Below are 11,952 nucleotides of genomic sequence, written 5' to 3'. Positions count from 1 at the left end.
GTACTATATACATTAGTCTAAGAACACAGCTAATTACTTGTTCTGAAATATTATGTAGCATGTAATTTCACACATAATTCAGGAGTACAAGTTTTAACCATTTCCCCTTAGTTGGAATTTCAACACTTCCAATACAATATAGACCTTTAAGTAGCACCTAATCTTTTCTCCATAAATAAATCTGATACAGGATTTGTAAAGGCTGCTTGCCATGTGGCAAGGATTAATTTAACAAAAATTAAAGGAGTAAACTACTCTTCAGTTTACTCAGTGGTATTATTAGGACAGGTGTTTGATGTAAAACTACATTTTTATAGGCAACAGAAGATTGTTTGACCCGTTGAGCCTGTTGCATAGCAAATACATAAGGTAAATGCTGTTTAATTTCCTTATTTGGCACTTTCAAACTTGTATTAATTGGAAGAAGCTGGACTGATATGCACATGTTTGGTATTTTGTTTTACTCTGAATTGCTTAGGTTGCTGACTAAGGTTGTATCCTACCTGCAACTGAAGTAATGATAACTTCTATTACAATTGTCAATATAGCTGATGTTTTCTATTCTTTGTTCTCTTGACTACTTGTTTTCTTGAGGCTGATTTACTGAAGCTAACTATTAAGTCAATATTTTCTTTAAAGAAACACCATTTCTTTGTCTTGGGAGAGACAGTACTTCAGTAGAAAAAGAAAGCAGGGACTCGAGAAGAATTAAGGGGTAGATTCAAAGAAACACACACAAAATTCAGACAATTAAACATTAGAATATTAAAGATTGTTCTGAAACCATTATAGAAGACTGGTAACACCCTCACGTAGAAAAGAAGGTAGAAAAGAGCAACTTCTAATATTTATGCAGCAGATTTCAAACAAAGTCGAATTTGTTTTGTACAAGTTGCACACAGGCTTGTTAATCAGGAAAGCCGGAATTTGAATGTGTATTTATAAATTTACCTTTTGGTGCATCAAGGTCTTGAGCACACTAGCTTTTGTGCAGAAGAGTCTTCAGCCATATGCTTGGTTTAGTGTATTTCGGTGTGGTTGGCTTCTGGTTTCCCCGCACCCAAGATCAGGAAACCAGACTTGTCTAAAGTTAAGCAAAAACTTAGGAGATTTGCTGAGTCGGATTGACTAGAATGTCAAGGGCTGAGTTACTAGAGAATGTTTCTTGGAGACAGCTTCAGAGAATAGGATGTGCACTGTATTATTGCAGCCGGTGGAATACTTATACCTTGCTTATATGGAGTTTTAATCAAGGATGAACCTTGATGTTTAAGAGAAGCCAATATTGTGAAATTTAATAAATAGGTTTGGGGTTTTTTTTGTGAACAATCTGGAAAAAAAACAAGGTATTTGCATTTCAAAGTGGATTGCCACATTTTTTTTCTAGGTTCCACCACAAGAAACTTCTGTGGGAAATGTTGCTTAAAGCTTTATGTAGTAAGTAACTCAGATGAGGATCTGAGGGCTCTTTTAGGTATTGTTGCACAGGAAGGGATTGCTGTTTATCTCATTCAAATATTCTTCCTGCAATGAAACAAAACATGAATTTTGTGCATGTCCTTGCACTCCAGCAGCTTTTTGGAACAGTGATCCAGGAGACAGCAGATGGCGTTTCTTGATCATAGTTTCCTACCAACGCGATTTCCAGGGCTAACTTCGACTTGCCGAGTCAGTTATGTGAAGGCAGGGCTGAATGAACGGCTTGCCCTATGTTTAACGCATGCTGTCTTAAAATGGAAAATCCAGGCATTAGTCAGCAGCCTTGAATGGCTGGAGATGGGCATGGACTGCAAACCCATAGATTTACACTTAATTTGAAACTTACTGCATTTATTGAAACAACTGATTTTTGCCAATGATCACAATGCAGTTTTTACAGTATTCTGTGGAAATACTAATCAATGACCCAGGAGATAGGCTGCTGCTGTTACTTCTGGTACACCAATGACAGTTATAAAGGCTTACTTTTCTATACCTTTAAGAGAAAGTTGGGCACCTTTTCCTACTTGAATTGTAAAAGCATTAATTTTTACATTCATAAAGGATCTGGATTGTGTGCGGTCTTCAAAGTATAGATATTCCTCTGCTATAGGTGTTTCTGCATTTCTCCATGGGTTAATATCGCGTTCTTTTTCATATTCCCTTCCACAACATCTTGGGTCTTGGTAAGGAAGGATCACTTCCTCTGTGCTCACGAGTTAATTTTCTACTTGGAAACAATAAAAATAAAGGTGAAAGGCTTAGTCATTGCAGGGGAGCTCAGGAATGCTTCCAGGCCTTAAGAAAAGTTTTCACGTATTTAATGAACCTTCTACAAGATTCTTAGTTCACATTAAGGGTGTTTTTTCAAGGCTTTGTACTCAAGGTAGATTGTAAGATGTACTTTTCATGCCTAGTTTCCTAAGTCCTGAGCCAGTCCCTGCTTTCAGTTTCTATGCAGTTAAGGGAAGATTATGGGATCTCAGTCCCACTGACCTTTATAAAATGGTTGAAGAGAGATTAGGACCTCAGTCATACCCAGCAGAAACTGTAACATTAAAATAAAACAAAATTACTCACCTCTAGTCTTGCCTGTGCTAGGTAATTTAGGCTAACTACCATGCAAGAAATTACTACATTTACTTTAGGAACAGGAAATGTCTTGTAGCAGGAGACTTGGCAGCACCAATCTTGATGGAAAATTTTAGAAAAGAGTAATGGAAAATGTAACTTAATAGTAACGTTTGGAACAGCTGGGATTGCACCATATAAATTCCCAGATAACAGCTCCCTGGTAATTACTCCATCTATAACTGCTTACAAGCAGTGTAGCACTTCTTTCAGCTTCATGGCAGTAAATAGACCTTACTCTGGATGGCAGGATTTTAATGATGGGGCTTTTTTTGTGTTGGCTTAATTTTTAGAAGAGTGGTCCCACACTCCTTTCAGGCACCATGTGCTGCAGAACTGGAGCTAGAGAATCCAGCATAATTTGTTGGAACAGGAAAGGGAATCAGTCCACAAATTCACTTTACCTAATTAAAAAAGTCCTAAGTGTATGGTTAAACATTAGCAAAATAATTTGAGAAACTTCTCATCCTCCTTCTCTAGAATACCATCACTTTGGGAGGTGTAAAGGGAAGGGAGGAAAAAAAAAGGAGAAATAAAAGGCAGAGAGATTGTTGAGAACTTCTTCTTTATGTTTGGAGCTTTATCAGTTCTCACATCATAATGACAGAAAAAGAGAACTGTGATGGAGAAAGGATGATACATTTACAAAATTGCCCTAGTGGTTAAGTACTTTCAGGGGAAATTCAGACCACAGAATCTGCTCTGCTGCACTTTTACTACCCTTTGGAAAGCTTTAAGATTCGTAAGCATTGGCAAATGAAAGCTTTGAAAAATGCCTCACAAAATGCTTTAAAAAGTGTATGCTTGATTTTAGAAAAGAACGTGTGGTGGCTGTTGCCCTAACGCAGTTCTCTATGGCCATGGATGAAAACATCAACATAACGAGTTTCAGGCCTGAAAGTTTACACAGTAAGCACTTTGCATGTGCAGAACTGGTCAGACTGTGAGACACTTCTCGCTTGAGTTGCCATGTATCTTTCTCTACTGTGGGTATCCAGACAAAATAATTTGCTGCTTTGAACAATCTGATGGAAAAAGTGTGGTGTATTGTAATACTTGCATTACAAAAGCTAGTTTAAGAGTTTTCATTTGTTTAACATATAATTGTACCATGCTAGTGACCCCTATGTCTTGAGTTGATTTTTTATTTTTCTTGCAAACTAACTACAGGACTGTAGAGTAACTTACATCGGAAGAGATTTCTGGATGTCATCTTGTTCCACGCCACATTACTTACCAGCAGAGAATAGCACTGGAAGGTTAAGTCAGAGAAAGGAAATTCAAATCCTTGCCTGTGCAGTTGTAGCCATATGGGGTAGCTCCCTCTTCTTCCAGTGAAAACCAATCTTGTTCTTTCACTTTTTACTCATTTTAAGAGCTATATATTTTCAGTTAATTGTCTTGCTTCATACTTGGTTATAGTCAGCTCTTGTTCCTGCCTCCTCCTAAAATAACTGTGCTCCAGACTCAGTAGAGTGTTTTAAGTATGGGCTGAGAACCCCTCTGAATCAGGGCCTGTACTAGTAACTAGATTTTATCATTTTTTTTCCTAAGAAGAGGTGCCTAAAAATGTCCTCTTGTCTCCAGAGAATGGAGCAGAGAAGTGTTCTTCAATTGACAAATTACTTAAAATATCTCACTGCTGTAATACCATGTTATTCTGCACATAGTCTCTTTCTTAGCTACTGGCTAAATATAGAATTATAGAATCATAGTATAGTTTGGGTTGGAAGGGACCTTTAAAGGTGATCTAGTCCAACCACCTGCTTCCTACAAGGAGTAGGGACATCTCCAACTAGATCAAGTTGCTCAGAACCCTGTCGAACCTGGCCTTGAATGTTTCCAGGGATGGGGCATCCACCACCTCTCTGAGCAACCTGTGCCAGTGTTCCACCACCCCCATGGTAAAAAATTTCTTCCTGATGTCCAGCCTGAATCTACCTCCCTCTATTTTAAAACCATTATCCTTCATCTTATCACAACAGGCCCTGCTAAAGAGTTTCTCCCCATCTTTACTGTAGACCCCCTTTAGGTACTGGAAGGCTGCTTAAGTACCCCCGGAGCCTTCTCTTCTCCAGGCTAAACAGCCCCAACTCGCTCAGCCTGTCCACATAGGAGAGGTGCTCCAGCCCTCTGATCATCTTCATGTCCCTCCTCCGGACTCGCTCCAACAGGTCCATGTCTTTCCTATGTTAGGGGCTCCAACAGTCATACTCTGTAATCAGTCACTCTCAGGTGAATCTTTCATGTCAACTAGTGTACAATTTGAACTCCCATTTAGTTAATTAATGTTCTTTTTATATTTATGCTGATTTTTAAAATGTCTTTTTCATAGGGTCAGAGTGGATGTACAACTTCCTAAACCAACTCAGGATGTCCCATGACAGTTACTTAATAGAGTACCTATATAATTAGCCACTTTTATATCCTGTAAGTCCTAAGAGGAATGGGGGTGGTAGTGATGTTTTTCCCAAGGATATTTGTCTAAAGACCTCTTGCTGGATCCTGATGACATACCTAGAAATGTCCATATCACAGAAAGAGTTTGCATACGGCCAAAATAGCAGCAATAAGAAGCAGTATCCCAGTATGGCCCTGATTATTCCTTTATGAGATGTATGTTGTGTACAAGGCTTATAAGCAATATAGAACTTGCTGTGCTGTCTCTTCTCCCTCGCTCAGATTTGGATGTCCAAAGAACAAGCAGTTTTCTTCCCAAAGTGACCTTCAGCAGTCAGATGTTTTCTGTGGTCCCAAAACAACATGTCAGTGTATGTCTCTTCTCCCTTGTGCTAACATATAAAGCCAAGTGTGGGGTTTTTTCTCTCCATTGTGTTCTGCTTGATCCTGTTCCTTCCCTGTCATTTAGCAAGAGGTGCAACACTGCGCTCAATTTGGCAATGAGAATATCTGGCATGTTATCATAATTTTGCTTGCATAAATGCTTAGTCTTCCTGTTAGCTGCAGGGAATAATTTACACATGTTGGTTTTGTCTTATGAATATTCAAGGTCAGTCTTATAAACAGCGAGTCAGGCTGCTAGTGTGTGTTTCGAGCAAGACTGCTCATTTAATTAGTTTGGACATTTATGCAGACAGCCTGGAATCTGCAAGTTAGGGTCGTACTGTGCTGATGTTCTGTTTGGTTTCTTAATATTTCTTTCCTTAAACTTGCACATTCAGAAAGGAGACCCATGGAAACAGAGTTGTGGGAAAGGGGAAGTGAGAACTGTTTCTCCATAATCAGAAGAAAACTGCATCAGTAGGTGTGTACTTCATTAGAGCTGTTTTCCTGTCCTGGATGCAGTCACAATTCCTGATGTGAATTAGGGCAAATTAGAGAAATGAGGAAGGGTAGTAACAAATCAGCTGGTTCGTACGTATGCCAAGAATGTTTCCCAGCTGTTTCAACACTGATTGTATCCTATTAAATAGCCCAATATGCTTCCAATTCATATATTCTTTAAAAAGAAAATACATTGAAAATTACTGTAATGCTAAATAATTGAATCAGCTCCACTATGCAATGCAGTAACTTATAAAATTTCCTGTGAGTGCCGTGAGGGACAGCACACATCTGTATACTGCAGTGATTGTAATTGATAACTCCTGTGAGAACTGAAATCTGTTCCTCAGGTCCACCTGAGGTAGTTTAGCCAGCCTGATTCCTGAGTTGCTAGCCAGAAAGACTGAGGGGCTAAGAATTAACAATTATGTAATGGGATTATTCCGTGTATTTTGTAAACAAATATGTACTTATAGCCAAATTTTTGATATTTGCCTCTGTTTTGGTAAGAGTTCCATCTCTGGAACTTTAGGGACTGATTTTCAGATACTGTTTCACGTGGGTTTTCTGTGCTGTCTGGCAGCTCAGAAAATCAGGTTCAAATGCAGGGTATCCCAGAAATGAGGCACCCCAGATCGTATGCCTTTTGTGAAAGTGTTGTTGACAGTTTTGGCTGGTAGCTATAGGGTATCTTGGTGGCTTCCAGCTGTGAAACTAATAAATAGTCCCTGGCAGTCAAGTCACATGCCCACTGTAAGTGTTCTTACCCAAGCTGTTTTACTTCCTAAGCCCGCCCTTGTGCCAGAAATAGAGGTGTAGGAGGATGATGTTATGTGTTCTTATAATTTTCCTACACATCTTGCAAATCCAAAGATCCTGAAATCTTGACAGTTTTTAAATTCCAGCACAATTAACCTGAAAACTTCATAAAACCGGAGGTGTTTGAATGTTTCCTTAAAACATACCTTATCTCAGAATAGAACTACTTTTGTCTTACACCATCCCAACAAGCTTTATTCAGACATGTGAAGCTCCTGACTTTCTGTAGAAACTCAAACAAATATAGAAGCCAGACCAACACTGGTTTAAATTGTTGTGTGTCGCTTAGCTTCAGCTCAGCTCTGATTACTCCTGCTGTTGGAGAATTTTCAGTTGGGTTCCAACACCAAGCACACACTCTGTAGACTTTGTAAATGTGGTTAAAAGGGCAGCTCAGAGAATGCTGTTGTTTAAACAATACACAGAAACATGAGTAAGAATGATTCCGGTTTCCCTGAATGACCTTAAGGGAAAAAATGAAGATATAAAACTGAGAATATCAGACATTTTTCTAAAGCCTCTTTTGAGTAGTAGAGGCAAATTCAATCCACAAGTGTAGAAAAAAAAAAAAACCACTGTAGATTTGTGATTTATTGTGCAAAGCTAATTTTGGCCTTGCCTATTTTAACTGATTTTCTTCTTTGTGTAAGTTAATAAACCCCACGTTTTTTGTACGATTTATGCCTCATCATTGAAAAGGTTATTTCAGTATGCCCTGACCTGCAAGGAATCCATTCCCCTTGTATTGATGATCTTTATCTATGCACATAGTTTTCTCTTTCTCTGCTGAGGCAGTTTTACCACTGGGCACACACCTCATGCTCTGCCAGGTAAGACAGGAGGCAAGGACCTTTACTTTGTTATCAACAGATCTTTCCTTGTGCATTTCACGCCTGCTGCTGCTGCTGCCAGTAGCTGCAGCCATTCTTTATTGTTCCTTATTCTTTTACATTTGTAGAATGTAAATACTCCAAAGTCACCATTTCTATAGCAAAACAGTGGCGAAGGTGTCTTGCTAAATCTGGACCCAGTTGTGTGGTGTTTGTGAAGCTAGAGTGAGATTGCAATTGTTTTTACTGATGGATTCAAATGTTTGAGAACTAGTAAGGCCAAAGGGCTTTCTGAGAAAAGAAAATGCTCTGCTTGCGTACTCCATTGAAAGCCAGCTGGTGCTTTGTGCACTTCCTCTCGCTAGTGATAAATGTGATACTGCGCTTCTGGCATAGAACAACTTTTTGTGTGCGTAAACTATATATTGTAGTTGTAGGCTGTAAATTTCAGCAGCATGGTCAGAAACTGGGCAGAGACACAGAACAGTATTTTGCTGTTTCATGTGACCTGAGAGTTGCACGTGCACTGTGAAGCATGGTAGATGAAATAATGTGAGAATAGCTCACAGTATTACAAAGCATTTAAAGCTGGAATCAGCCCTGGTAATACAGATATCATCATGCTGAATAAGCAACAGCAGAAGGCAAATGAAGGCAGGATAATGCAAGAATTATGCAAGCACTGCAAAAAGAGCTGTATCTCAAAATCCTGTATCTCAAATACAGAGCGACAAGTTCAAGCAAACTCTGTGTACCTAGCAGAAGCATTCTGCAGATGAGAATCTGTATCAAGTGCTAGTTATGCTTACTATTCTACAGAACAAAATCTATTAATATACTGCAGAAAAAAATAATGTATTACTTGGAGATAGTATTTCACCTAGGCAATAGTTACTTAAAATTTACGGAGTCCATTGTGTGTGACAGATAAATAAAATAAATTCCTTCCATACTGTGGATGTAATGAAGTATATAGTTAATGTTTCTGAAGTAGTAGGAGGACAAGTGCAAGTTTGTCATTGACCCCATAAATACTGTTTACCTAGGTCCAGCCACTTGCCGTATTTTAGGTACTTTCAACACAGTTCTTTTCTGTGTTCTACATCTGTAAGACAAAATTTCTCTTATGGATTCTTTGCAAGTAAACATGACACTTGATTCAGATTGCATAACTGTTGAATTCTGCTCTGCACTTGCAGAACAGGCATCTACTGGCTACATTGAACTTACATGTACTTCAAAGATGGTCTGCTTCAACTCCACCACTACTTTTGCAACTTCATTTGACTATGACCTTAGTTTCAGCTATCAAAAGAGATAACATTGAGGAAACACCTTGTTGTGTACAAGGTTTTTTTTCCATAGAATGAAAGTTTAGTTTACTGTGACATTGATAGAATAAAAATATGCCCTCCATCATTTTCAGCATGAGATGCTAATTCTCAAGACCTTAACAAACTATAATTCTATCAAAATGATTGCATTTTTGAAATGGTTTCAAAGAGTAATGGAAATATAGAATAGTGCTGAAGTTATTTATGTTTGATTTTAAAGAAGCCCCAGAGGTCACAGTGACCTTCATCCATCCATCTCTACACATAAAAGAACAATTAAAAGAATTTTGTGGTTAAAGATATTTTCTACTCTTGACTCACAGTAAACACATTGCCAAATTGCTAAATAAAAACCAAATATCTTGTCGTACTCACTGAGCATGATGGACTTTTCTGCTCTGAATATTTGTTATACTATTTTGCATTGGTATCTCAAGTTTGGTTTCTATGGCTTTCAGGAGCCAGAAGTCTAGTATTACCTGAACCACGCTATACTTAGAAAAACTCCTGAAATGTCTGAAAAATGCCCACATGCTGCACCAACACATTACAGTGAACACAACTGAAACTTAACATCACTAAATGCAAAATCAGAAAGTCAGTTACCTGTTCTTGGACATTGTCTCTGCAGCAGGACTGAAAATAGACCTTTCTATGTCACTGTAGTTAGGAAAATTTCATCACTGAAGGAATGGTGCTCCTTGTGCTCTCTCTGTAATCTTGCATTGTGGTATGAAAACATTATTTCTCCAATGTATTTAAGGTCCTCAGCCATGAAGAGTGGTGTGAAATCTGCAGCTTGTGTTTACAGGTTCTGGTGTCCTATGCGTTTTCTGCAGTGGCGACTAGAGATGCTTTAGACTCCACAACAAAAAGCTTAATCTTTCCAGCCACTTTCTACCAATACTTTGAATATAAAGTTTTTGAAACTTATCCTCTTAAGATTATTCCTCTGGAGTATGAGATTGAAGCGAAGGTTGTTTCCTTGAAAATAAGTGGCTAGGTAAAATAAATAGTCATCCTTTTCCAATTAAGAGGCAAACAGACACCAAGATATGTTGACTATTTCTAGTTGCCTCCATAACAGCAAATCTTGAAATTTGTCATTACACCATGAAAAAACTTCTAAGTGTTCCCAATTATATGCCCAAATTTTGACTTTTCTCATTCTTTCTAGCTTCCAGGTAAGCTATTAGCTGTTTATCTATTACAACATTTAGTAAAGATCACTATGAATTATTTCAGTTCCTTCTGTGTCTGGTCAATAACATACCTTTGTTACATTTCCTCCAGGTTTGGGTTTATTTTTGGCATTAGAGTGGACAGATTTCACATCAATTTGGGTCATAGAAGCTTAGAAATATCAGCTGGAAGGGCCACTGGTGGTCATTCAGTCCAATTTCCTACCTGATGTAAGACTGTTTCTCAGACTAAGTCACATCAGCCACAGCTTCTACTAGCCAAGTTTTGAAAAATTCCACGGACAGAGAGCCATCTCTGGGCAACCTGCTCCAGTTTTTGGTAGCAAAACCATGCTTTCTATTGCCCCTAATGTACAACCTGAATCTCCCAAGCCACAATTTCTGGTCACTGTCCCTGTTATATCATCTAACACTACCAAGAATTGGTCTGTCATGTTTGTAACTACCCTCCAAGCAGTGATAGGTTGCTGTTACATCACCCCTTAGCCTTCTCTTCCCTAGGTTAAGTAAATCTTTCAGCCTTTCTTCACAATATATACACTGTAGGCCCCTGGTTCTGTTGGTAACCCTCCACTGGACACTTTCTATTTTGTCCACATTCTTCTTGAAGAGAGATGAATAAAACTGGAGGCAATATTCCGGAGCCAGCCTCACCAGCACAGAATAATGTGATAATAAATTTCCTTGATCTGCTGGCTGTAGTCCTCCTGAAGCAGCCCAGCACATCAGTCAGGTTTGCCTGATGTGCAACAAGAGTGCTCTTAGCCAGTCCGTTCCCAGCCATACCAGTTCATGGGCTTCTTCCACTTTTCTTTATTGAAACTTACAAGCTACTTGTTGGCTCAGTCCTTAAATTTATTAAGATCTCTCTGAGCTGGGACTCTGCAATTCATTGTGTCAGCCACTCCACCTTGGTTAGTGCCACATTTCACTTATGCTGTTCAAAATGTTTCTCTGCATCTAGAAATCCTCTCTTTTGAATCCCCCCCGGCTCTACCACTGTTCATTTAAACCTTCTCTCATCCGTGTGGTATGTAGTCCTTCATGGTTAATGGCATACATGAGGACTTTGAATAAACAGAATGTATAAATCATTTGCCCTCTTGCTGTTCACAGATTTTGTCAGTGCTGGAGAAAGAAAAGAAGCCCTCTCCCATTGGGTGAAATAAAAACTGGATGTAGACTACATGCAGATAAGAACAGATACCTGCAATTTACGGAAAAATGCCTTTGATAATGAGGGTTGGATTTTTACTATAGCAAACTTAGGCACTTGCTAAGTCATTTATTATTAATGTGCTTTTCCAATATACATTAATGTAATTTCCTTTGCAAGTTGCACACTCTGGATCTTCTTACTTTTCCTATACAGGAGAAGAATAGCAGGAAGGAGAAATATGTGTGTATCATTTAAACTGAGGAAGGGACAGGTGTAAAATTAAGTGACTTCTAGTTCAATAGAAAAAAAAATGTTTACACAAATTCAAATGGGAACTACTTAGATACACACTAAGAAGATATTTGCAAGACCTGATGTCAGGCAAGGGTAATGATACATGAGCTACTATTCTAATAATTCTATTGCAAAGTACAAGGAAGTGGCTACAACATCCTGAGAAAGAATGCAGTTGAGATTAGGTATTTATGAGGTCACATGGATGTTGGAGACAGGGCAAACAGCTCTGAGGTCTGATAAATCAGAGGTTTGGGGCAATTATTTCACTTGGTCCCCGTAACATCACACAACTATTGTTAACATTTGTAAATCTCTGTCGCTCTCCTTCCTTGTAGAAGCATTGTAAGGAAAAACGATTGATTAATCACACTGTTCTATGTGTTTTGTAATAAAAAGAATTTATGTTGGGTATTCAA

This window comes from Chlamydotis macqueenii, chromosome Z (genome assembly GCF_036417535.1).
Source record: "Chlamydotis macqueenii isolate bChlMac1 chromosome Z, bChlMac1.mat, whole genome shotgun sequence".
NCBI classification, from domain to species: domain Eukaryota; kingdom Metazoa; phylum Chordata; class Aves; order Otidiformes; family Otididae; genus Chlamydotis; species Chlamydotis macqueenii.
Note: the sequence above shows the minus strand (reverse complement) of the source record.